Source organism: Macrobrachium nipponense, chromosome 1, assembly GCF_015104395.2.
Source record: "Macrobrachium nipponense isolate FS-2020 chromosome 1, ASM1510439v2, whole genome shotgun sequence".
Classification (NCBI taxonomy): Eukaryota; Metazoa; Arthropoda; class Malacostraca; order Decapoda; family Palaemonidae; genus Macrobrachium; species Macrobrachium nipponense.
The window spans coordinates 216,861,023-216,886,417 of record NC_087200.1 but is presented as its reverse complement, the minus strand read 5'-3'; positions in this window follow the sequence as shown (position 1 = coordinate 216,886,417).

The window sequence follows — 25,395 nt, the reverse complement described above, 5'->3', positions numbered from 1 at the left end:
GGCTGTGGTATTGGTGAACTATATATTATTAAGGTGTTTAGAGAAGTAAGGAGAGTTGGGTCCTCATTATCTATGAGTATTAGGGCAATGTAACCCATTATGAATGTTTAAGATTTCAGGTTTATCCTCAGTGGAAATGAAACTGTTTTGGAATTAATCATATTTCACAATGTGTGAGTGGTTTTGTCACTTAGTTTGAGAACCTTTTGGGGAAAGGTATTTCCCAGAACTGTTGTTATGGTGCCTTTTGTGATATAAACCAGGACAATTATGGTTACATTTGACTCTACACCAGAGAAACGGTTTAGTGAAGTGAGGAATTGAGCCGTAACCTGTGTTATCTATGTTGTGTGTATATGTATGTACATATTTTTGTTTTTTTTCTTTCAGGAAAATTTTTGTAAGCCAACTCTTTATGTTATGCTTCTTTTAGTAATGTTAAGCCTTCTTGTCTTTGTTAACTTTAACAGATGTATGTTTATGAGGGAAATATTGTTCCATAAACTTTGTACCATATGTCAATTTATTGTTGTAAAAAAAAAAAAAAAAAAAAAAAATTTTTTTTTTTTTTGGTAGTGTGGAGGTGTTAGAACTTTATGCTTTTCTGTTTATAATAGCTTAGTTTACCCTATTTTTTCGTTTACTTTATTTAGTATCCCCTTCAGGGATTTAAGTTTTCTTCCTCCACGTTATTTTGAATTTCCCTTCCTGTTTTTGATCCTTGGCTTGTTTATTCTCAGAGTCCTGTTTTGGTCTCTTTGGATCATTCCGAGGTGACTTTGGAAGTCCCTGTGCCTTGGTAAGGCAGTGTGTTTCTGGCCTTTCGTGATATACGACTTCTTTGGACTACTGCAAGTACAACTCCGTAATTCTGGAAGAATTTTCGTTATTTGGAGCTGGAGTCGTCCACATCACTGCGACTTCTCCTCTTGCTGTAGCCTTGGGCCAGTATTTGCCTGGGGGACCCCACCGAGTGCAGGTATAAGTCATCACATTTTTATTGATGCTGTGGGACGTGAGGCCGTTGTGTTATAGTCAGGCTGACTTTGGACCTCGTAAGGCTGTCCCTGTCTAGTAGCCTTTGTCTACGGACGTTGACGTGCTGGGACGAATAGTTCCTGTCACGTTTATCTGCTGATGCCATGCCCCATAGTTCAGCAGTTCCTGTTCACTTTAGGATCTCTGTGGAGGTTTAGTCTTTGGTGGGCCACCGTGTGTTAGAGGAAGGGATTTCCTTTAGCTTTGTAAATCGTTAGGCTTGTATCTGGCCGACATTTCTTGTTTCTTTCAGAACCCCTTTTTGTATTTGGTATGTATGGTTTATGTGCTATCTTTAATGGTGTAGGAGATTTGCTTTAATTTTGTTTTCATTTCACTGTGTGATTGACATTCATTTATTATTGTATTTTTAGAGGTTCTGTTAATCATTTCTTCTTTAGCAAATTTTTGTAATAAACTTTAAGATTTTATTTATGGTATTTGTATCCCTCTCTATTAATATGAGCACACTGTAGGTTATTTCACTCGCTGTGACTCTAACTTAGAGAACACCTGTTGAAAAGATAATGAGTGGTTCAGTTTTTCTGAATTGATGTTTAGACCTTTGTGAAGGGTCATAACACTGGGATGTATCTCCTATAATAACCAGCTAAACCTAGAAAGGATCGAACCCCTTTTTTCGTCAGTGGTACTGCAGCTTCTTGAATAGTTTTGATCTTTTCTGGTGTCGGCCTCATACAGCCATCTCCTACAATATGTCCTAAATATTCAAGGGTTTTCCTTCCAATTTCTGTTTTACTTGGTCTTACAGTCAAATTTGCCTCTCTCAATCTCACTAGAACTTCTTGCAGCAGGGCACAGTGTTCATCCCAGGTTTCAGTGTGGATTAAAATATCATCAAAGAAGGTCTCTACATTATTTAAATCTCCAAACAATTCCCTCATCAATCTGTTAAATATGGCAGGTGCTGTTACTAATCCAAATGGTAATACTGTAAATTGGTAAAGTCCCTCACGTGTTGCAAATGCAGTATATGGTTTACTATCCTCTGCTAATGAAATCTGCCAGTACCCCTTTGTCAAATCCAGTTTGGTAAAGTATTTACTACCAGCAATTTTAGAGAGTATATCGTCTACCTCTGGCATCGGTTCTGCATCAAATTTAACCATTTTATTCAGCTGCCTCAGATCTAAACATAACCTAACCTTTCCATCTTTCTTTGGAGCTACACACATTGGTGAAGAATATGGAGACTTGGATGGTTCAATAATATTTAAATCTTTCAAATTTTGCAGTTCCTTACTTACCACTGCCTGCAAGTGATACGGAATAGGATAAGGTCTTGCTCTTACCACCTCTGGATATTCCAATTCAATGTGACAAACTTGTTTCCTGGTTTTACCTGGGACATCTGTGAACAGATCTTTGAAATTCTCAAGAATTTCTCTTGCGTCAGCTAACATTGCTGTTGTCATGTCCTCATTCAGGTTAACATCCATCCAATTTTCCTGCTGAGTGTGACTGGGTGTTGTATAGGCCTCTCCAACCAAGCAATCTTCCAACACTGCTACAGAAGCCTTATGTATCTCTGCTGGATCCCTATAAACATATCTTTTTAACATATTTTATGTGAAATTTTCTGGGAGTATTATTCACATCAATGACATAGTTAAGTCTGTTGCAAACCTTAGTTACTTTATAAGGACCTTTCCACTGCAGTAATAACTTATTATTGTTAGTTGGTAGCAATAAAAGAACATCATCACCAACTTTCAATTTCCTATTCTTAGTTTTCAGATCATAATACTTCTTAGCTTTATCTTGGGCACTGTGAAGTCCTTCACTAGCTAACCTGCAAGTATCCTCAAGTCTTTCTCTTTGGTTAACAACATATTCGTAAGATGTCCTCACCTCAGGTTCCTTCAATATTCTCAGTCCATAATTCCTTAAGAAAAGTTAAAGGACCCCTAACAGTATGGCCATAAACCAATTCAAAAGGAGAAACTTAGTACTTGCCTGTGGTACATCTCTATAAGCGAATAATAATGGTGCTAAGAATCTATGCCACTCCTTAGGTTGTTCACTACACATCCTCTTCAACATCTTCTTAAGAGTGCCATTAAATCTTTCCACCAGGCCATTACACATAGCGTGATAGGGAGTAGTGTTAATCATCCTGATTGACATCAACCTATAAACTTCTTCCATGATTTCTGAAGTGAATTGTGTTCCTCTATCAGACAAAACCTCTCGAGGTATACCAATCCTACAAAATATTTCCAGTAATGCTTCTGCGACCGTTAAAGAATCAATATTTGATAAAGTCTACGCTTCAGGATACCTTGTTGCAAAATCAACAACTGTTAGAATATATCTTGAGCCATTTGAGGATCTAGGTTCAATAGAACCCACTAAATCAACCCCAACTTTAGCAAAAGGTTCCCCTATTACAGGCATCTTTCCTAACCTAGCTTTACCCACTCTACCTTTGTCTACAGTACGCTGACAAATATCACATGACCTAATATATCTAACTACTTCCCGAATAATACCTGGCCAGTGGAATTTATCTAAAATTCTTTTTTTAGTTTTGTCAATACCAAGATGACCACCCATCAATCCTGAGTGAGCCAGTTCCAAAACTGTTGATCTGAATGTACTAGGAATAATTAACTGTTCTTTAAAAGTTTCTCCTACCTTGACCTTTCTATAAAGAATTCCTTTCTTAAAAATATAACCTGAAATTTCAGTTCCATTTCTTCTGCTGAACTCCCGACCTTCTTGAGCATACTTCTTTATCTTCACGAGACTAGCGTCTTCTGTTGATTCCCTGATGGACTTTGTTTTCATAAGATCCAGTACTTCAGTTCTTTTAAGTCTAGGGTTTTTCTTGGTCTTCTGGCTTCTCGTTGTTACTGCACCAGCAGGGCTATTCAGACCCTTACCTAGGGTTGCACCGGGTATTTCACCAATGATTACATCATACAATGGGTTGTCTAAACAAGCTGCTAGAGTATTACCTGTAAAATAAGGACACTTCACAAAAATTTCAGCTTCTGGATACACATAAACTTCAGAATTAGCCATAATAACATTGACTAATTTACCTGTAAACTTTTCCTTGGGTACCAGGCTTTTCCTTAATAATACAGTGGTGCAGCCTGTGTCCCTCATCACTAACACTGGTGTTCCCTCAACTTCCCAGGGGCTGTAATTAGTTTCTCTCGTTCACTTGCATACTTCCACCACAAACTACTTTAAATCCTTTCCCTTCTTTAATAATCCAGCCATCTTCATCATAATTTCTTTTGGATCAACTTTGACAAAAGTCAGCTGCGTGTTCAGGATTATTAGATAGAGTCTTACCTTTTGAAACACTACTGTCCTTGGAGGTAACTTGTTCCTTCACCACAGCAGCCGCAGTCTTACCTTTCTTGTCAGGTGCACTTATTTTTCTGCCACCACTACCTTTATAATAGCAATCTTTTGCCCTATGCCCGCTCTTGCCACAAACAAAACAGTGAAAACTTGTACCTGCAAAAATTGGAGCATTACCACGACTGACTTTACTTTGCACTGTAGGTGTTACCACTGGTTTACTGGGAAATTTTTGCACTGGATAACCATGAGCCTCTATATATCAATCAGCACTTGCTACCACTTCCTGAAGGGATTTTAACTGTCTTTCTTTAAGAAAAATACTTATGTTACGGTCACAAGCTTCAAAAAATTGTTCCCTCAAAATCAAATCCTCAAAGGACTCAAAGTCTTTACTACATCCTTCCATCTCCATCCATCTATGCAACAACTTTTTCATACAAGCTGCCAAATGTTGAGCAGTTTCACCTCTAATTAACTTAGAACCTCGAAATTTCTTACGGAACCCTTCAGAGGTACAGTCAAAACCTTTTAACAGAGCAGCTTTACCTGGTCATAACTTTCTGCCTCAGTTGCAGTTAACTGATGGTAAATTTCCAATGCCTTACCTTGAAGTAGGGATGCCAAGCTAATTGCCCAAATCACGCTTCCATTCTGCACCTGTAGCAAACCTCTCAAACCTCTGAAGATAAGCGTCTTTGTCATCAGTTTTATCGTTGAACACTGGTAACTTTGGTAGCTTAGCTTTGTCTAGCCCTCGGTTACTTCCCTCTGCAGATCCAGGTGGTCTAGCCAATTTGAGCTTTAACTCTTCCTTTCTTATTTCCTCTTCAGCCTTAACTTTAGCTAACTCAACTTCTTTAAGGGCCTCTGCTTGAGCTGCCTGGGCTTGAGCCTGAGCCTCAACTTGAGCCTGCGCTGCTTGTAGTTCCAGCTTTTTCAATTCTCTTGCTTCTGTTCTCTCCTGACGTTCAGATTCAGCTTTTTCTTTTTCAGCTTTTTCTTTTTCTGCAATAAATGCTCTCAAGTCTTCACCCTCTAAACCAATCTCCTTACCCAGCCGAATCAATCTTTCCCAATCCATCTTTTCCTTATTCCACTTGAAAGCCATCACCGGAAAAGGGTCCGTGTTCGGGCGCCACACTATTGTTGGAGGAGTTGTGTCTCAACAAAAGTGATTAGACCCTCCTGGAGTGTTTTTACTGGCTAAAGAAAATGAACAAAGTGGAAACAGGAAGATGGAATTAATACCAACAGCAATAGTTTAACATTATTATATTTATTTACAATATTAAAAAAAAATTCTGATTCAAATAAATCCAAAAACATACATTAAAGTGAAATTGCAACCTTTTAGTATAACAGTACAGCCAAACAAATTACTTTATATTCCTTATCTAGGATTAGTACAGTAGTAACCACAGTATCTTTACTTAATGACAATCATGGGTGACTAATGTGCACTCGAGCCATTTAAATACGTAACAGACAGAAAATTTAAATATGTACTCCCTTAATAATGAAAGAATAGTTTCAGCACCACCAGCTCTAGCCTAACTTCTTCAAACCCTGCATACAAATATTGCATACCTAATTCATCCTTGAGAGTTTAGGCCTATTCCCAGAATCAATATTTAATCCAGCTAGCCTTATGGTACAAGTCACGCTCTAACTTAGCCTAACTACTGGAATACCCAACATGACTAACACAGTTAAACATTTTCTAAAAAAAAAATATGTGTACCAAACATGACTAGCTTGAGAGTAATGCACTGCACATATGGATAGCCCTACCCGGGTGGCTAGTTAAGGACAACACAGACTAGGGAATTTACAGGTAGCCTATCCTGGCTAGCTATGGAGAACAGAAACTAAGAACAGTTACATGTACTATCGCTGGCTAGTGGTGGAGAACAGAAACTAAGAAGTTACATGTACCCTATCCTGGCTAGTTATGGAGAACAGAACTAAGAAGTTACATGTAGCCTATCCTGGCTAGTTATGGAGAACAGAGACACAGGAGTTACAGGTAGGTGCAAGCTACCCTATAGGTATTTGTAGAAAAACTCATACCCTGCCACTAATTTTCTTCACACAAATCATGTTAATTACAGGCAAGTGATACAACAACCTTGCTTAGGCTATAAAATGAGGCCTAAGTTTAAACCAGACTGTCTTCCCATGACAGCTCCAACCTGGCCGTTTCGACTCACAAATAGTGTATTTGCACACAAAAAAAACACCATTAAACTTTACCTGATTAACATCACTACTGGCCTATTTATATTGAAATCCCCTTTCATTCTTACATCAAATATATAACTCACGTAAGTACTCGTAACACCAGCTCACACAGAGTTATGTAAACCTACTCTCTTGCACCTTTTCCTCCCTTCCTAACACCTCTAGTGTTCGTCTCTGTCTCCCCGTCACGAACATTTTCTTCTTCTTATATAGAGTTTGCGACTTTCTGGAATAGTCTGGTTCAGCAGATCCCTCCCACTGCAAACAGTCCTTCGGTACTTCTGTATAAAACAGGCATATTCCTGTTCTTGGTAATTTCCCAAACCTTCTTGAAAATAGCGGAAATGAAACAAAACAAAATAGCAATTAGACATAAAAAAAAACTTCATTTTTTTTTTCTTCTTCATTACAATCCACATAAAGGAAACACTTATTCTAATGTTACTTAAATGTAACACAGGGGTGTGCCCCTTTTATGCAGCTTCAGGAAGAGCTTCAGGTAGTTTACTCTGTCAAATGGTGTTCTCACATCTACAAAAGAAAGGAAAACAGGAGAGGCTGATGATAGGTAGTAGTTCAACAATTCTTTCAGTATGTAGATGCAGGTGTCTGTTGAGTGGTTTGCTTTAAACCCGAACTGGTTGTCAGTGGTGTGTAGAAAGGGGAGAAGTCTAACTAGAAGAACAGACTCAAGTATCTTCGATGCGATTGTTGTGATTACAATCGGCCGGTAGTGGCCAGGGTCAGCTGCATCCTTTAGCTTGTTTTTGATTAAATGGTATCAAGTGAACTAAGAGTAGGGAGTCTGGAAGAAACCGGTGAATTATGCACGCATTGAATAGGGCAGCTAGCAAAATGTAAATTATCGGATGGCAGAGTTTGAAGGCCTCTGCAGGAAGACCATCATAGCCGGGCGATTTATAATTAGGTAGGCTGTTTATGGCATCGCTGATGTTACCTGGTGTAATACGATCTGCAAAATGAAATTGAATGTTGTCAGTAAGGAGGTTATCTACATCCCTTCGGGAATCTTGATCATTTATGCAATTCAGGATATTGTTGAAGTGATCGCCCCACATACTTGCAATAGCTTCGTCTCCGACTGCTTCCCCTACTCTATGTGATAGCTTTTTAGTTTTGGGATTTAAAGACTGGATATCTTTCCAAAGACGAGAATAATCACCAGATTCTAAGTTTCTAGACATTGCATCGGCTCTTAGTTGTTTTTCATTTAACCTGCAGTGATTAAGAGCAAGTTTGAACTGCGCTCTCGCCTGTCTCATTAGCAATGCAGTGTGCCCTTCTCTGGGGCTACCATTTTGCCTCCACAGTAAAAACATTTCTCGTGAGTATGTATACAGATCTTTAACCAAGTCATTCCATCCAGGTATATTACGAGAATTACCTTGACGAAATCTGTAGGCAGTCCTGCCCGAAGCAAGCAAAGCGGAGATTATGTTCGAATAGAATTCATTCATATCCCTCTTATGGTGGTCATTTTTACAATTTGTGTTAGTACAAAGTAAGGCGTCTTCCGGCTGAACTAATGACCGCAACCTGGTTTCCGTGGTCGCCCTAAAGTATCTGGTTTTCTGTTGGTTTTTAAAATCCCAGTTTACCGCTGGTGGGCGATCAGTTAGGGGGTTCACGGTAGGGAGGGATGGGGTACTGAATGACACCTGTAATGGGATGTGATCGTAGCCCGTTGCAAGATCATAGCGAATATTGCAGGTCATAATAGAATCATGAAGTTGTGGAGATGTGATGCAGTGGTCCAGCCAGGAAGTTGTAATAGCGTCCGTTCTATTATGTACATATGAATAAGAGGAGGGAGGGAGGAGCATTACATCGCTAATTTGGAGAGCATGATTTTGACAGAAGCGAGTAAGTTCATTATAAAATTGTTTTGTGGGGTGAGAATTAAGGGTCCCCGATTATAAAAATAGATCAGCAGGAGAATCATGAATAATACTGTGTAACTCCCCTAGGATCATGCAGTAATGATCAAAATTATTGTTATTTTCCCATGGCATATAAACATTAATAATTAGGATATTAGAGTTCCCTACTGTCACTTGAAGCCCAAGCAATCTGTCACTCCTGTAGGTCATCACCTTTATCGTACTGTCTAACGATTTGTGCCACAGGAAAGAAAGGCCTCCTTTCATGATTTTTTTTTTTTATCTAAAGAAACCATTAGATTTCCTATGCACACTTCACAATTTGGGGTAGAAGCGGAAATAAGTTGACTATTTCATACAATTTTTTTTCTTAAATAAGCTGTGACAGATAAATTAAAGAATTATGATCCATAACAGATAAAAAGTTTAATAAGAATGATACCTATACATTGAAAAACTTATAAACTGAAATATCAAATTCTATAATAAACTTCATAATTTTATAATTAACAGTCGATTTTTTTTCTCTCTGCTTATGCCACATATCGAAGGCCTCATGACGGCCATTCAATGAAGCCCATCCATGGATTCACAGGCAAGTTATTAAATAAAGCCTACATTTTAGTTTCAGCTATTGCAGTTATTTAATACAAACCTCTCTGCGAATGAATGACTAAAGCAGAGTTATTCAAAAACTCCATGAAAGGAAAACATTAATCGGCTTCCAGTACGTTCAAATAATGACTAATAACAATTCACTATTTGCATAAAGCAGATTTCTGACCGTGATGTAAATAATTATATACCGCATGAAAACATTAAACATTATTTCGGTTTCATCGACAGAGGTCTTCCATCATGACAGGGAATTGTGCCTTTTTCAATAATTGTCAGATGGGAATTTATGAAATTATTCTATTCTCTCTCTCTCTCTCTCTCTCTCTCTCTCTCTCTCTCTCTCTCTCTCTCTCTATCTCTCTCTCTCCTCTCTCTCTTATCTAGACTTTGCAAAAGCTTTTGACAAGGTAGACCATATTATATTAGCGAAGAAATTTAGAAAACACAATATCGTTGATAAAGTAGGAAGCTGGTTAAAAGAAGTTTTACACAACAGAAAACAGATAGTTATTGCAAGCGATGAGAAATCGGGCGAAACTAAGGTAATATCCGGTGTGCCACAAGGTACGGTGTTAGCTGCAATACTGTTTGTTATTACTATTGCAGACATAGACAGTAATGTTAAGGACTCGGTAGTGGGTAGTTTCGCCGATGACACAAGAATAAGTAGAGAAATTACTTGTGATGAAAGTAGGAAACGCGCTAAAAAGAGACCTTACAAAGTATATGATTGGGCAGAGGTAAATAGGATGGTATTTAAACTCTGATAAATTTTGAATCAATAAATTATGGAGAAGAGAAGGAAAGCTAAATGCACATAGAGGACCTAATAATGAGACAATCACAAATAAGGAAGCAGTTAAAGACCTTGGTGTGATGATGAATAGGCACATGTTATGCAATGATCAAATAGCAATTCTATTGGCAAAATGTAAAGCAAAAATGGGAATGTTGTTACGGCTGAACACATGATTATGTTTTATAAAACATATGTTCGTAGTCCACTTGAATATTGCAATATGATATGGTACCCACACTATCAAAATGATATTGCACAAATAGAGAGTGTACAAAGGTCCTTTACAGCTAGAATAGAAGAAGTTAATGACCTTGATTACTGGGAAAGACTACAATTATTAAAATTATATAGTCTAGAAAGGAAACAGATAGAAGGAATAGCCGAAAACATCATGGAGCTAAAAAATATCAGATAGAGCAAGCAGAGGTAGATTAATAGTGCCCAAAACTATACCAGGAAAACTAAGGAAAGCACACAGGAAATTAATCCACTACGCATCAGCATCGATAATGCAGCGTCTATTCCATGCGTTGCCAGCTCAACTGAGGAATATCAGGAGTGAGCGTAGATGTGTTTTAGAGTAAGCTCGTCAGATATCTAAGCTGCATCCCAGGCCATCCAAGATTGGAAGATGCAAAATATACCGGAAGATGTACTAGCAACTCTCTGGTAGATATTAGAGGTGCCTCACACTGAGGGACCTGGGGCAACCCGAACAAGATGTAAGGTCTGTAAGGTAAGGTCTCTCTCTCTCTCATGACAAAAAAATTTGCCTTTTTCATTAATTGTCATATGGGAATTTATGAGCGAATGCTGCTGCTCTCTCTCTCTCTCTCTCTCTCTCTCTCTCTCTCTCTCTCTCTCTCTCTCTCTGTTCTCTCATCTCATCGCCTCTCTCTCATCTCTCTCTCTCTCGTATGATTCCATCTGTCTGTGAATAATAAACTGCTCCACTCATGCTGGCAAAACCAACCGTTATAAATAACTAGAATGAATTAAAAAATTTGTGGCTCTTGATCTAACAGCCTGTGTGATAAAAAAGTAATTTTGCCTGGCAATTGTGTGGATTGTGTTCACATACTTAGCGTCAATTACGTGGAGTGATAATTGATTTTCATAGACATCTCAGAGGCCGTCGTTTCAATTAAATGTATGAAACACATGATAGTAGTTAAGCTGTTTTCATATTGATAATGGCCCTTTATGGGTCATAAATTTCAGCAACAGTGCCAATTGTTTGCGGTTTTGGGTGTTGCTAAGTGATATATCTCCTAATTTATTGTTCTTTGGTTGATGTGGCGGTTTATGCCCAAGGGGTTCATGAAACATTTGAATATATTCAATGATTAAATGCAAATGAACTTCACGGAAACGAAACATAATATTTCCCTCTGATAATCTTTCGCAATATAAACTTAGAAATAGTAAAAAACACATTATGATTAACAAAAGAAAAATTATTTTTAAAGGATTACTTAAAGCCCAGCAAATAAACTGTTAACTTATGAAAAAAAAAGTATTTCATGTTTTCCTTATCAATCAAGCACAAATATGGTGTTGTCTAACAAGTGACAGATGATGAACTTGAGAAGTTAACATTGTAAGTCAATATAGCTAAATATATATCTAGAAATCCATTACTATATTCTGCAATTGACTTTTTGGAGCAATAGAGAGAGAGAGAGAGAGAGAGAGAGAGAGAGAGGGTGTATTGAATATATAAAAAAAATGTTTACAAATGGCATATTTTCCAACACCAGTTTGCATTTAATAGAATGACTTTCACTGTTATTTCGAATGAATATTCTTTGTTTAACATTTCATTTTGTACAGGTAATATTAATTATTTCAGACGTAATATTACTTGATATGAAGGCAGCATTGTGAATAATTTCTAGAAGTAACTAGCCTAAAGGGACCAAATAAGATTATTTCCATTGTATTTGTTGAAAGAAATTTGACATTTCAAGTTGAAACTATACAATGCTTCTCACATATTCACGAGAACGAAAAAATGAAAAAAGCCAAACTATTAAATTTGGAAACAGGGACAAAATTAAAACTCCAGAACGAAAGATCAAAGCCAATTGTAACTTTCAATTCACCTATTTTCTTAACAAGAAAGTCAAAAGTTGATGAATAATCTAAACGTTTCCTAATTGCAGACTGCAGGAATCAGCGATTTCCGAGGTGGGTTTAATGAAGAGTGAATTCCTTCGTTTGGAGAGACATTCCCACCGGACGTCTCTCAAGAAACTCAATTTGAATCTTTGCATAAATTTATCCATTCTTTTCAACGTCGCTTTCAATTCTCGTTTAAACGTCCTCACTCTGGAAACCGAGTTTGGTGTTTATTTATTTGCTTTTCATTTCATTAGAATCTTATTCTGATTGTTTGTTTCTGTATGGATATTTACATCTTATATCGTTGTTAGTATCTGAACGAACTAACATCTGCATGCACAGCTTCATCTGAAATGCAGACTCTGATATATCAGTTTCTTAATTAATTTACATCTTGTAGCAACTTTCTGGTTATTTTAGTAATGTTCCTCAGAATAAATTCATCTTAAGTACTAAGTAAAGTTATAATAGAAATGTGATTATAATGAATACGTTCTCGTTCAAAACTACCTTTTATCTTTTATGAGCATGCTATAGACTTATTCCCTTTTTAATAGATTCTTGTTAAATATCGGATATGTATATAATTAATTAAAAATTGTTAGATATTTGGACGTTCTAGATGATATCAGAAGCTCAATCATACCCAAAATATGTCAACATATTAATTGACAATATTGCTCATTCAGATATCGGCGTCCGTTTATCATTTAGTTTTATTTCCTTCATCAATGAATGATATTGAATGAACAATCTTTATCCTAGATTTAAATTCTTTTTATTGAAGTTGATAAATGGAAAAGTGCAAACTGAAAAACCCAAATATCTTTTGGAACCTGAAGAGAAAAAGAATTTGAATGGTTTAACGTTGAAGCCTCGCCCGACTCATCCTCCAGGATTATCTTTGAATTCGGAAGAAAACAAAGGATAAAATTTCTCGGATTTTTGAAGGTAGGAAAACGCTACTCAGGTTCTGCAAATTTGTATACCTAATAAAATAGTTTCTTTTTAATTGTAAAGATGTTAATTATTATGTAGTTTTTAAATTTCTCCATTAGCATTTAGTATAGAAGAACATTATTTTGATTTGATGAAAGCTATTAAATCCATCATAAGAAACAGCCTTACACTGAAATCTCAGAACCAGTGCGAAGAGTTGATTTCTAGATTCAACATGGAACCACCCGATCACTCTAAAGATTTAAGGCTCCCACTCAACCTGAGAAGCTCATTCCCCCTTGTGTTCACTGCATATTTGATGGCTTCATATCCGGTTCGATTAAGGATGCTGGTAAGCTAATAACACTCCTTTGAAATGAGGAAAATCGTAAGCAAGAGGAGTAGCATAGACGTAACTTGTCTGTTCTAGAAACCCGTAGGCCTTTCTGCCTAACAGAAAATTAAAATGCAAATATGTTCTTTAAGTATTATACATTATATACTTTATGTTTTTCTTAAGTTCTCCCATTAGGTATAAGCATATCGTTCATTTGTCTAGCTATTTTAGTCAAAGAATCCCTATATTTTATTTTTATTATAAGAAAATAAGCAGAATATATTGAGGACATCGTAAATATAATTACATATTAATATTCTTGTCATATTTCACTTACTGGCATTATTTCATGAACAAAATCCCCTTGAAATATAATTGAACTATACAGTTATCTTTATATACAAAAGAATGACTCAGATATCATAAAAAGATAACTCAATTTTACTGAACATTTCCTCAGAATTCAGTTTCAAAGTCTATCCCAGGAACTCGGTCACAGCAATTAGGATCCGAGAATGCCATTAGCTTCAACCCATATTTCCAGGCAGCTGGAAACGACCGAGTTTCCGGGAACTTTCTTTAACGACCCAAACCTGTCAAGCTCGTTTCCGAAGTTTCAATAGGCAAGAGGAAAACGGGATGTAACTAAGAGGAGACAATTAGGGATACAAGAGTCTGCTTAATTTCTTGTCTATGGTACCTAATTGTATTGGTTCGTTTTCGTTAAAATTATTGTATAATTGAAAGTAAGTGTTTTGTATCATAAACAGCCTGAAATACGATTTAAAATTCCTGGAAATATAAAACTAATGAATGTAAAAAATAGAAATGAAAATAAAAATAGTAGTAATAAAAATACAAGAATAGTAAAATAATAATAATGATAACAGTAAAGTAATAATAATGACAGAAGTAGTACAAAACGAGGCAAAAGCCCTCCACTGGAGCCTGTTCAAGAAACCTCAGCTACCTTGCAGTAATAAGTAGTACGAGCACCAACCTGAAGGAGTGATAGAAAACGATCAGGCAAATATCCTCTAAGGCTATGGTATCAGAACAGACAGCGTGATACGTACAAATAGACCAGACGTGACGTTGATTGACAAAATCAAGAAGAAAGTATCACTCATTGATGTCGCAATACCATGGGACACCAGAAGTGTAGAGAAAGAGAGGGAAAAAATGGATAAGTATCAAGAACTGAAAATAGAAATATGAAGGATATGGGATATGCCAGTGGAAATTGTACCCATAATCATAGGAACACTAGGCACGATCCCAAGATCCCTGAAAAGGAATCTGGTAACCAAAAGGCTGAAGTAACTCCAAGACTCATGGAGAAGAGTGTGATCCTAGAAACGGCGCACATAGTATGAAAAGTGATGGACTCCTAAGGAGGCAGGATGCCACCCAGAACCCCACACTATAAATATCACCCAGTCGAATTGGAGGACTGTGATAGAAAAAAATAATAATAATAAGTGTTTTCCAAAGATTTTAATAAAGAGATTCGTGATAAGATTTTATGGTGAATGGTACATTAGCATGTGCAATGGAAATTGTTCCATTGAAGTCTGTGGTTAACGAATATCCAAGACGCAAACTTATTAATATTTTTCATAAAATATGGAACAAATATCAAAACTGAAACATATGAAGGATTATGATGCATGTTCCATGTTTTAGGATCAGCAGTTTTTTGCTTATCTTATTATTCTACATTCTATAACCAGTAAACAAATATCATTATTACTGAATCACGCCCTGAAGTCGTCAGGAACAAATAAGCACGCTTATAAAGTTTGTCAAGCCTACTCATAATTTTATCATAGCATTTTACAAAAACACCGCAATTCAAAAAATTTTGAACCTTGCAACACATTCCATTCAATTAATGTCTTCAGGATAAAACGCTGATAAATCATTATTTCCAAACGTTTATAAGAACAGTTTAATGTATTCTACTTTGTTAGATGCAGATATGATTATTACATGTACAGATGACTTTTATACTTTGGATTTTATAGAAAAATAAGCTCAGCTATTCTCGTGCGCTTCTTTAAAACCAGTTCTCCTCACAGGCGAAAGCAGTAGCCTTCTCTCTCTCTCTCTCTCTCTCTCTCTCTCTCTCTCTCTCGCTCATCTCTCTCTCTCCTCTCTCTCTTCTTCTCTCTCTCTCATTTCATCTTAGCATTTAAACTTCTCACGTTCTTTGCCCTTCAGAAATCTGCGTGTCATGGCAGAATATAAAAAAAAATCAATATCCAGAATTCGAGAGAAGCAAATCTTCGCCTTTGCTGAGGCAAATATTCCTCCATTGATAAGAAGCAGCCAAGCATTAATGAAAAGGCAGGAAATGGAGAGGAAAACGACTGGAAAATTGCTAGACAGATATCGTCGGTTTGCAAACTCCGGCTTTCCGTAAGTGGACGCTGAAGGAGAAAATTCGAAAATAGAAAAATAAGAGAGTTTAGAGTTTCTCTTTCGCCTTCTCTTCATTTGTCGATAGTTCAGAGCTAATTCTTCTATCACTGTATGTGGCTCTACGTGTATAATATACAATATAATATATTATATACAAATATATATTATATACTATATATATATATATATATATATATATATATATATATATATATAATATATATATATATATATATATAGACAGGATGATTGTATATAATAATACATATATATATATATATATATAATATATATATATATATATATATATATATAAATATTATATATTATATATATGTGTGTGTGTTGTATTATATATACAACAAATCATCCTGTCTATTTTCCTTCTCATGCCTCTTCTCCTCTCCTGTTTCTCATATTTTTTCTTAATATGTCTTGATAATTCAGTCTCTCTTCCTGTGCACTTTCTGATAATTTGCTAATATTTGTTCAGAAAAATTTCTAAATGTTATATTTGTTAGAAACGTATATCTTTCTCAGTAGTTTACTTTAATTGTAATCCATTTTATTTGGTAACTCCTATCTTCTTTTAGTATTTCCTATTACCTACTGTTACTGCTTTCAAATGAACACTACATTCTTTGGAATCTTGAATTCTACGTCAGCGGTCCCCGTGGGCTTGTTCTATATGTCAAACCTTTCTGTGTGGTATGGAAATGCTAGAGGGGTTTGAAGGAGGTTACTGGTAAAGGGAAGTGAATGGGTAATAATTAAAACATTAAGTGTGAGACCATAATAATTGAAACTGGACAGTCACAGGTAAATCCTAGAAAGCGATTAAAGAGAGGTGTAGATTTCTAATAAGGTATTGAATTTGCCCCAACAGATTTAAAATCGCCTTTCATAACGATGAAATAAATATTCAGTCTATTAAAATATTTATTACTGACATATCCCAGTTTGCTAGAACATTCACACAGTCGCGATTAAATTGTTGTACGTAAATAGAATTTGCAATTATATCCGTAAACTGCAATAATTGAAGAAGTAAAACAAAATTAAATCAAACAAATAATTTCGAACACATGAACGGTGTTTCTCAGTAGATTTAACGTAATATTGAGAAAAACAATGCACAGGAGTAAAAAAGTATATATATATATATATATATATATATTATATATATATATATATATATATATATATATATATATATGTGTGTATGTATATAAATATATATATATATATATATATATATATATATATATATATATATATATATATATATATATATATATGTATATATATATATATATAATATATATATATATATATATATATATATATATATATATATATATATATATATATATATATGATAGATATATACATAAACATGTATGTGTTTGTGTGTATCTGTGTGAAATAATGACTCCTTGTTAAGAATAATATAACTGTTCTCCAAAACGAAGTGTCTTTGAAAAGCTGTAATTTTGATAAAGCTTCTATGAGCAGTATTAGTTATTATTCCATTTCGTTGATATTAAAAGTACTTGAATCTCAAATACATTAAACCGAATCGAGCTTTATTCTAAAGAAATAAAAATATTCCAAAACAAGCAAATGTAATAAAGATGGAATAATGTGACCCACCTGCCAAAAATTATTTGTGGAATAAAAATAATATCTGACCTGTGACAAGGAAATGGACGAGAAAAATGCATGAGTGAGAGGGAGGGACATAAAAATAGGGACGGGGGAACATGAAATGGAATTAGTAAGAGAGGGAAAATCCTGAACAAAAGATGTAAAAGAAAAATGAATGTGGAAACGTTACAGGCTAAATGAAAAAAGCATTTGGTGCATTTCAGGGTTTTCTGTTTGTGCAAATGGAGTTTAATAATTGACGATTGCTTTTAGATCGTAAAAGGAAGGCTGTAGATCACGGGAATAATTATTGTATGTTAATATTGTTTACGATTATAATACATTTCTAAATGAAAATGTGCTTGCTTTGCTGTTCAAGAGTTTTCAAAAGGCAGGCACCAATTAAAAATAAACTATCTGAATAAAAAGTCTTGCAGTTAGATAAAATGAAAAACGAAATACAAATAAGTGAGTAAACTGGACGCAAGTATTATGCAACAGAGTGAATATGAACAAAGAATTAAGTACAAATCGAACAATAAAACGTTCCAGGGATCCAAGTCAATATGATACGAACTAAGAGAAGAATAATTCAACGTGACAAGTCATTACGGAGCTGAAATAATAAAAATTCCATATGGAATGCAACAGGTCAACGATGGATTAATTTCCGGAGTGCCCTCGCCTTGATGCGAAATATGATTAATATTCTTCAGAGATGATTACTGAATCATAGCAAAGGCCGCATAACGGTGAGATAAAATACTAATGAGCCAATGCTGCTGCGATTGTTAATCATGTTCGTCACCTGAGGTGCCAGATGATCGATACCTGCGTCATGTTTATTGCGCGAGAAGATGAGAGGTATTTGCTTTCATCAATAACTTGAGTGGAAGGTCTTTTTAAAGTTCAACATTTTAAGATATAATTCTAAATTACGCATATAATATATATATATATATATATATATATATATATATATATATATATATATATATATCTATATATATATATATATATATATATATATATATATATATTACGAAAGAGTAAAACCAGCACTTGTACATAAACATCCTTTATTTTCTTATGACTACCGGTTTCGGAGTAACTGTCTCCATCATCAGGTCTATACAAAAACACAGAAAAAAGAAAAAAAAAAAAATTAAAAATCACTAAATTACGATCGATCATTAGAATGAAGAAGTGTTACACAAAGGTTACATTGTATATATAATAAAAACAAAGTAATGTACAAGCATAAAAAAGGGAAAGTAAGCAATATTAAAAAATAAATAAATAAATAAATATATAAATAAATACCTGCATCATGAAGGCATACAAACATCACACTAAAAATTTAAAAACACAGCATCTCCGTGGACCTCTCGTTGTTACTGAGGGAAGGTTTCAACTTAAAGTGTAGAGACTTTTCTACTATTGCCAGCTCCATGGGGGCCACTCGACTAGAGAGAATGGAAAATGAATCTAACCTAAGAGGGTGATCACTATTTTCTGCGTGATCCCGTATGGCACTGAATGGTGGTTTTGCTAAAAGCCTGTTTGTCCTAACTGATCTTCCCAAGTGTTCAAACCATCGTACACGTGCTTGGCGCTTTGTTTTCCCCACGTAAATTGCATTACAGCAATTGCACTCGTATTTATATAACAACATGAGACTGTAGTTCTGGGGGTACGATGTCTTTGTACTTGAACAAACCACCAATAGTATACTTAGGCTTGAACACGACCCTAACATTAACTTGAGGATAAAATTCTCTTAAAAGTTTTAGTAGTCTATTTTTAACAGAAAAACTCTTATTACCATAGAAAAACATGGTAAAATACAGTACTGCTTTATTGGCTTTTAAAATGGAAACTTTCGGGAACAATAACTTTTCTAGCTGTTTACCAACATACGTATCTATGAAGCATTATTAAAACCGTTTTTTTGAAGCATTTCTTTTATAAACTGAAATTCTGAATGAAGACTAAAATAATTTGAACATATATATATATATATATATATATATATATATATATATATATATATATATATATATATATATATATATATATAGATATATATATATATATATATATCATTATATATATATATATATATATATATATATATATATAGATATAGATATATATAGATATATATATATATATATAGATATATATATATATATATATATATATATATATATATATATATATATATATATATATATATATATATATATATATATATATATATATATATATATATATATATATATATATATATATATATATATATATATATATATATATATATATATATATATACTATATATATATATATATATATATATATATATATATATATATATATATATATATATATATACTATATATATATATATATATATATATATATATATATATATATATATATATATATATATATATATATATATATATATATATTATCTCAGTCATCCTATTCGACTAGTTAATTAAAGTGTGGGGTTCCAAGTTTCATCCTGTCTCCTTAGGAGTCCGCTCCTAAGGAGTGCACACTCTTCTGATTAAGTCCTAGAGCTACTTCATCCTCTAGTTTTTCCAGTTTCCTCTACAGGGATCTTGGGATCGTGCCTAGCGTTCCTATGATTATTGGTACAGTTTACAATGGTATATTTATTATTATTATTATTATTATTATTATTATTATTATTATTATTATTATTATTATTATTATTGTTATTATTATTATTTTTATTATTATTATTATTATTATTATTATTATTATTATTATTATTATTATTATTATTATTATTATTAGAGGAAAACCCGAATAAATAATCAGACTTAAAATGTTGAAAAGGGGAAAACTGTCAAGTAGCAAAGAAGACAGGCAGACAGACAGACAGACAAACAGACAGGCAGACAGACAGACAGACAGACAGACAGTCAAGACAGGCAGAAAGACAGACAAGCAGGCAGACAGACAGACAGACAGACACAACTAATGGAAAGCTGATTTTCCATGGACTGATTTTTCAAATGTAAAAAAAATCTGCATGATTCACAAATCTAATTTCCATAGACTGATAATTTAATCATAAAAAAAGAAAGGAATCTTTTTTTTTAAATCAGAAAAGTAAGTATTCCCAGGCCATTCCCATTAATCTCCTAATCTCGGATTAACTAATCCTTTCTAAATTCCATCTTCAAAGTTCTTTCAAAGAAGAGCTAATCACAGAAGACCTCTCCAGGTTCCTCTCTCAGACTTTATCTCTCTCCGAAGTCTCGCTAACATATGACATACATCAAAGCCTTTGGAGACAAGGAAAAATACTTGTATTTTGTAAGGGGAAAGTAATATTTTGCTGTTGTGAATATCAACCTACATCTTCCATAAGCTGTCGCGTATGAGTCAAAACTGCCAAAAGTCAAAATGCTCAGGAATGACGGAGGGGAGCGAAAGCAAACGTTGGGTCAACAAATATTTGGGCAATCTGAGAGAGATGAAAGGGAGGCCAACTTTATCCTAAGATAAAGTTCATAGTACTGTATTTTATTGAAAGCAGCATTTTCATCTACCTTTGATTACTGCAGAGTCGAAGATTCTTTCATAGCAATGAATTCCGGTCTGAGTCTGCTCAGTAAAAAAAAAAAAAAAAAAAAAAAAAAAAAACAATATAAAAAAGAACTTCATGTAAAATAATGCTTTACAAAGGGATATAGTTTGACTGCAAAATAAATTTTGCACAGTTTTGTTCTGGAGACTATTAATTGATTTTTGCCACATGATGCAATAAAGAGCATTTTACTTTATCTCTATGACAGGGATGAAACCAAACTGCAAATAGAATACATACTTCGCCCAACATTCAATTTCATTTATTTTTCTCTGCATATAGTAGAAATGGATATTACTTCAGTGCTCTTAGGCTGACTCCACACAATAGAAAAACATGTTATAAACCCAAGTCGTCAACTTATCGCACACAGCAAGGCTACTAGACCTTTGTAAGTTCCCTTCGGTATGTGTAAATCATTACTCTTTCTCAGCTTAATCCCCAGTCGGGTAGACGTTTAGAATGAGCCTCTTCCAGCTGTTTTCATTTTCAAAGGCGCATTTCATCATTAGCTTTGACAATTTAATTTATGAATACATGCCCATCCTGACTCAAACCCCCCTATTTTTCCAGTCTTGAGTCAGCCAGCGAGTTGGGCTGGCTTCTCTCTCTCCCCCTCCCACGCCCCAACTCCTTGGCTACGAACAATTACCAATGGTAACTGAGTTTCTAATTGCCCATAATATATGTCCATCATATCCGTTAAGATAACACAACCTCCTTAAGGTTCTCCAACTTTACCATAGGCCTTTGCAAAATCTGTTGAAATGGGTAGAGGCTATTTTTTATTTTTCAGTATGGTAGCATTGTACTATAATATCACTAAAAAGAAAATTATCTCTCTCTCTCTCTCTCTCTCTCTCTCTCTCTCTCTCTCTCTCTCTCTCTGAACATTACGGCAAGTAGAAAGATAGCAAAATGATTTTAGGCATTTGAACTAATCTTTCCATACAATAGATAAACAAAAACAATAAAAACTTTTGTATGCTATATACATACAAATTTTGTAAAATTTTGAAGATTTATTTCCAGCCATTTTCGCCCCTTTATGATGAATTATCTCGTTTATACACGCTTCTCTCATATAGGGTTAAAATCGTATTTTCTTCTCAATGATAAAAGACCAGACAATAATAAACTTCGCAGAGGAATTCCAGTTTAATATCTGTACGTGAAAACGGTTAATTTACAATAAAAGTAGACAAATGGGGAATAAAAGGACACACCATATATTTTCCTTTATGTTTTTGTAATTCCAGTGATTACTTAAATGTTTCTTTATGGTCCTTCCCTTCCCTGAGTTAATGAGCGGAAATTTTGACTTAAAAGGGTAGTCATGAGTTTAAAAGGTTTGTTAAAGGAAAATGATCTACCCTTGACAGAGTTGAATAATGTTGCTGTGAATTTGTGAGACAAAATTGTACCCAAATTTCCAAAGATAGAATTATTATTATTATTATTATTATTATTATTATTATTATTATTATTATTATTATTATTATTATTATTATTATTATTACTATTATTATTATCATTATTATTATTATTATTATTATTATTATTATTATTTTATTATTATTATTATTAGCCAGAGGATAAACCCTATTCATATGGAACAAACCCACAGGGGCCATTGACTTGAAATTGATGCTTCCAAAGACTATGATGTTCATTTAAAAGAAATAACAGAAGCTGATTGAAAATACAGAAATAAGAGATAACTTGTTAGAAAATGAAGCGTAAATCAATAAAGAATTGAATAAAGAGATAAAAATGTAAGTAAATTATAGCATATAAAGCGAATTTATTTAGAGGTCCCACTTGCACATAAGTATGAGATCCTACAAGTGGAAAGTCAGAAGTATCCTGAACTTCCTAAACATCCAGAGGTCTTTAGGACTCTTTGAAAAACAAGATAAGATATCACTTACTATTATCTGGAGGGGAATTTAGAGAGTTCCAAAGAAACAAGTTATTTAAGTTACTGAAAATTCCTCTTCCAACAAGATGAAAGGTTCATCAATTATTGACGTATACCGCATTGTTATTACTGATTATTCATTAATGTTCATTGTGGGAGCATCGTGAATAAGTAATTATCCTTCACAAATGGTATTTGTATTTGCTTGAAATGTTTGCCTTTGGAAAGTGGGTAAATTGTTCAGCAGTGAGAGTTCTTTGTTGATTTGAATGAGAGAGAGAGAGAGAGAGAGAGAGAGAGAGAGAGAGAGAGAGAGAGAGAGAGAGAGGAGAATGTATGAACATCGTAACTGGGTTTCGACCCTTAATAAATATCTACAACCCGATGAGTAAATTCTTCAACAGAGAGCAAAGATCAGACGATACGAAACAGTGAATAATTGACGTCCCCTTAGAATCTGCCTTCCTGATTACTTTCATTGCAAGGGAATTAAAAGCAAAGCTTAATTAATTCTCTTCTGTAATGAATAGTAACAGCATCTCCACGAATAACTCTGCATACGTTGCTGTGCAATATTTTCCTATTTATTCATCTTTATTAATATTTTCATGCTTTATTTTGGTTTACTCAACGAAAATATAGTTTATTCTGGCTTCAACATCCCCAAATAAACCATCGTAAGTTCCTCTGCTCTTTCTACAACCTAGTTTTGGAACAAGAGCCCGTGCTGGCTAGCATAAAACCAGCTTAATCTTAAAACAATACATCCACTGCTGCTTTTGTTAATTACAGGCTGCTCCATGAACAAGAGCCCGTGCTGACTGATATATTGCAAGTTAATCTTAAAAAAAAAAAACCTGCTTTTTATAGGGTCACCTTGATGAAAGCCGTCCATTGATGGCAGAAACAGTTCTTGGTAAATGAGAATAAACACTGACATATGATTATCCGTCTCTTCATTACCTTTATTAACCTCATTAAATCGCTGTACTTGTAAATAATTGCTCCTTAATATTTTTTTTTTTTTTTTTTACGTACCTTAGCTCAAAGAAAAACGTGTATTGTTTATGTTTATGTAAATACTTTGGAAATGTTTCATCTAAATAAGTAATTAAGTTCTTAAGCATATGCTAAAGTTTCCATTATCATAAATTATCGGAATAAATGCAGAAATCGCAAAAGAATTTTAGATTGTTGTTGACGAAAGCCGTAATTGAATTCCCCAAATTAACGCCGACGAACACCCAGTTGTTCCTACCATTTCGGGTAAAAGCCTTAATGAAGTTCCATTCATCAGAGGAAAACGAAACCTCAAGGCTGCAAGAAGTATCGCCTTATATTATGTCCGAGGAAGTGCAGAACCGGTAAGGAGGAGACAGTCTTTGCTTTCATCATAACAGTTATTTCACGTGAGAATTTTACTTGAAAGGTTTTAAAATACGTCATAATTACGTCATTTATTATCATTATTATTATAATTCAGATGATGAACCCTATTCATATGGAACAAACTTCTAAAACAAAAGTGTTCATCTGGTCAAAATAGTTATTTTACTAAAGGTTATGAACACGGCGTTATCATCTCGTTTAAATTTTACCTAGATTTGGTTCTTGGGTATAAATGAAAAAAAAGACAAACTCAAGCATTATGGAGTCTGCGTTGACATGTAATCTGATATTACTTACGAAATTGACACTAAAATCTGAGCAGTAAATCTGATATTGCTCAGGAAATTGACACTAAAATCTGACAGTAAATCTGATATTACTCGGGAAATTGATACTAACATCTGAGCACACTTACACAAGTAATGCTAAATGGTTTAAGATTAGGTTCTTCGACACGTAACTGCAAGGAAAGGAAGTGCATAAGAATCTTATTTATAGGAAATCAGACACAGAAAGGATAGAAATGCAATCATAATGATCTAGAATAATTTGATAATGGATATAAAAGGCTCAAAGGGTTTGGTCTCTGCCCCCTTCAACATTTCCTTGGTATGGTTTTTATGTTTCTCTATCAACAGCTTTGTCCTTTTTCACAGCTGAGATGTGCTGTTCTAAGTACTATTTATGTCACACATACACACACACACACACACACACACACACACTCACACTCACACTTGCTGTACACACGGTTAATTTATATTTTTAATGTTATCTCTCCGTTACACAGGATGATCAAGCACGAAAAGAGCTTTTATACAACAAACTCAGCAGATGTATTCTAAATCGTAGCCTTCATGATGACGTTCGTTAAATTAGAAATCACTCATATTTCACATTTTACACAAATTTCAAACTAAAAACTACTAAAAATATTTAAATTTATCGATATATCTTAAATCTTTTCCTTTTGACTAAATGATAATAGAAAATAGAAAATATATATCTCAATAGTTAATTATGGATCAGAACGAGTTACAATACAG